This window comes from Helianthus annuus, chromosome 5, assembly GCF_002127325.2.
Source record: "Helianthus annuus cultivar XRQ/B chromosome 5, HanXRQr2.0-SUNRISE, whole genome shotgun sequence".
Classification (NCBI taxonomy): Eukaryota; Viridiplantae; Streptophyta; class Magnoliopsida; order Asterales; family Asteraceae; genus Helianthus; species Helianthus annuus.
This window is the reverse complement of record NC_035437.2, coordinates 157,524,175-157,527,855: the sequence shown is the minus strand read 5'-3', so window position 1 is coordinate 157,527,855 and position 3,681 is coordinate 157,524,175. Positions and strand designations below refer to the sequence as shown.

General features: G+C 35.7%; 1 long non-coding RNA gene across 1 annotated transcript; it reads left to right on the top strand.

The window, feature by feature from the left end:
* Positions 1-1,428: 1,428 nt before the first annotated feature.
* Positions 1,429-2,925, top strand: LOC110941789. The gene is made up of 5 exons (XR_002594421.2): positions 1,429-1,623; positions 1,832-1,991; positions 2,166-2,288; positions 2,426-2,577; positions 2,675-2,925. It is a non-coding gene; the product is annotated as an uncharacterized LOC110941789 (long non-coding RNA).
* Positions 2,926-3,681: the final 756 nt, after the last annotated feature.

Below are 3,681 nucleotides of genomic sequence, written 5' to 3'. Positions count from 1 at the left end.
AAACTAAAAGCTAGACAAGCTGAAATAAGAGCTAGGCTTGAATGCCCAGGAGAAAATGACAATGTGGTTTCAAGTCATTATCAGTTTTTACTCACCAAAGTCAAGCTCATGGAAGACTATGCTAGAGATTTGAGTAAAGAAATGTCAAATTTACCACCAGAACCTGACTGAAAAAAGATTTGAGTGAGAAGTTCTACCCTGCCAAGGAAGAACAATTCCAAGATTGGCCACTTGTTGGTCTCAAGACAGAACTCAATAGAATTGAAAGAGTAAAAAGAGATCCAAGCATGAAAAGGTCAGCACCAAACTGGCGTAAATACAAAAAGCCTATTGATGATCTTACCTTGGATTATAAAAGAAAGAAACATGAGTTGGTTGATGCAAAGGTTGGAACTGCCAAGGCCATAGCAAAATGGACAAAGCAGTACACTGATGAAGCTTATGAAAGGCTGAGAAAAATGAGAGAAATAGATCCTAGCCTTCCAAAGAAGCCTGATTACAAAACTATTGACATGTCAAAGAAGCAGGTGCACAATTCTGAACCACTGTTCACATCATCAGATACATCTGTCATTATGTTAAACCAAAGAAAGAGGCAAAAGCTGACTGATGCAGTAGAGAAAGAGCAAGAAGCTGTATCTATCAAGAGAATGGCACTTGAAGATGACAGCTCAGCAAAGCTTCAACATACATTGGAATCCAAGCACTGATAAAGAATAAAAATTGAAGCTCAAACTACTGATGGGATCCAAGCATTGTTGAAGATCAAAGCATTGTCCATTCAAGGTCTGATCACCCTTTGAAGATAGCACTGATGCTCAACATCAGTGCTTAGATTACAACAGTGGAATGAAGAATCATTGTTTATGTATCAGTAGTTTGAATATAATCAGTGTCTGTTGTTATACATTCAGTGTTTATGTTCAACATCTGATTTACTTTTGGTCAACATCTGTTTGAATTTTGGTCAACATCTTATTTTGTAAAGAAGTACAAAAACAAACATTTTTACAAAATCCCAAAATTAACCTAACATGTAAGTGCATTGAAGTAAAAGTGGAAATGATATTATTCATGTGGTCTTGTTGTGCTTTTGTTTGACCTCTAATATGCGTTCATGATCTAATCCGGTGATTTGAAGACAATTTTTCTTGAATCTAATGAGATGGTTGATGTAATGTGGTCTTGTTAGTAACAAATAGTAATTAATATAACTAAGTTTCCCGAGCCCGGGAAGCAATCCCGGGTAAAAACCTAGTGTGTGTGTATATCTATATACTATATATAAGCATTTCCCATGTCTAAAATTGTAATTTTACTACAAGTACAAGTTTTGAAGCAAGATATACAAGAGTGTGCAAGCCAATACAATAGAGATCTGGATTTATTTTTAAGACGCCTTAGGACTAAAAGTGAGATTTTGCAACAGGATTGAATGCCGCATTCATTGTCAGTTATAGCCACCTCTTCAGTTTCTTTGTTTATGGCTATAACTGCCATAGTGGTTATTATAATGGACAGTACAATTCATTTCTCATCTTCCTACTCTCTGTATCTTATCAAATCCAAACTACGATGGTGGTGCTCCAATGGTCGGTGCTGAGATTGAGACCGTACGCAAGGGTTTGTTTTCCATTTCTTCCCCCCTTTTTCCTCATACATACACGTCGTTTATGTTCGTTTACGGATTATTATATTTGTTTTCGATGAATTTAGCATCATCGGACGCTTCATATGTGTTCAATTTGTATGGTTTTTGAGGACTTGTGTTTGTATTGAGCTAGGGTTTTGGTTTTGTTTATTTTTTGGATTTAATTTGGTTATTTACTAGTTAATTTGAAAGCAACTGGTGGCAATTCGTGACCAAGAAATTGAAGAGACAGAGAGACATAAGGAGAGAAATCGAAAGAGAGAACCACGAGCAAGAGTGTGGGCAGTGACCAAACAAGGGTTCGATTAGGGTGTTCTTGTTCGATTGGGGTTCTGACCAGGTAAGATTACTGAATTCAAGTTATGTCTAGCATGATTAACTCAGTCCTCATTCTTGGTTTAATACTTGGATTCGATTATGGTTGTGGTCTCAACAAGGAGACGTTTTTAACACGATTGATTTTGATTCAACCTTTTACAATCTTCAGTTTATTTTCTTGTGATCAACGCTGCAGGTTTTGAAAGTCTTCCCCAATCCAATAACCGTGACTACAGTGCAGTTTGCTGTTGGGAGTGTCATTGTGTTTTTGATTTGGACCTTAAATCTTCACAAACGACCAAAAATTAGCGGTGCACAGGTATGTATGTAATGGGGGATATATTTATCTCTTAATATTTTGTTTTCGATGGCGGAGCTGTTAATGTCGGTCCGAATTGCACTCATGTTATTGTTGATAAGCTTGTTTATGTAAGTTTAACTTTTATTTATGTTTAGGAAGCAAAAAGTAACAGTGATAGCATAACTGTTAAAACCTACCCCCATTATCTTGCCTTTACAGCAGACTAGATCCCGGATGGCGATACTTGTTTTAAGTGTGCGTCACCCGTTTGCGAAGCAGCAAACAGAAACTTTGGGAGGCCTTAATGGTTAGTTCAACATCCATACACATGCATCACCATATTTGCACTTTTAATAACAAAAAATAATAATAAAAATGTTATTATATGTTTGCTATAAATGTAGGATGGGGATAGTGACATTATAAGCTCTGATCATTCATCATCAGACCTAGAGCACAAACTATTCGCTGAAGGTATTTTTTTTAGGGCATGGGGTGGTATATCTTCATTTCAAGTTTGTTACTTTTTTAAAGAAATTTGGCATTAAGTTTTAGTTGTGTTTGTAAGGGATAATGAACAAAATTTATATTGGTTTCATATGGGCATAAATATGGTGCAACTCTAGAGAAATTAGTTTCATAGCTAAAGTTTTAATAGGTATTGTTGATTCTGTGGGTCAATTTTCTTTTATTGGTTTCTTTAACTTAACGGCTTAAACTAGACCTGGCAAACGGGTCGGGTTGGGTCGGGTCATGGGTCAAAACGGGTGGTCAAAATGGGTCAACTAAAATAGGGGTTGTTTTGGTTCGCGTCAAAATGGGTTCGGGTCAAGACGGGTCAATTAAAAGTTGCAGGTTGTTTGTCGAATTTCGGACAATTTCAGTTGATTTTCGATAAGTTTCGGTATATTGTGAAAGGTGTACTCTATGCACATAATTACACATATACAAAAACCCTTTTAACCCCTAAAAGTTGCATTTTAACTGATCCCATTAGTTAGCCTTGTTTGAAGTTTGATAAACCGATAAATATATAACCAGCTATTTGTTCATGTGTCTTATTGAAGAATATAATATATAATGACCCCTGATGAATATTTACACACCTAATATTGATTATTGACTATTAAAAAATCATACAATCAAAATCACTATAACCAAATGTTAGAAAGTCAGGTGGCTGTGTGTTTAAGGTTTGAATTGAGAGACATCATTTCTTTATGTACTGGAAGTGATACACTGTCCCTGCCCCTTTCAGCCCAAAGTCCCAAACCCATAATCATATATGCAAAGTATAGGATTTTTTTAGGAAAATTGAACATTGTTGGGGTAAGCATTAGCCAGGAGACATAAAAAGTCAAAGTAGGATTAGTATTAAAAAAAATAGAGAAATGATAAATAAAATAAAATG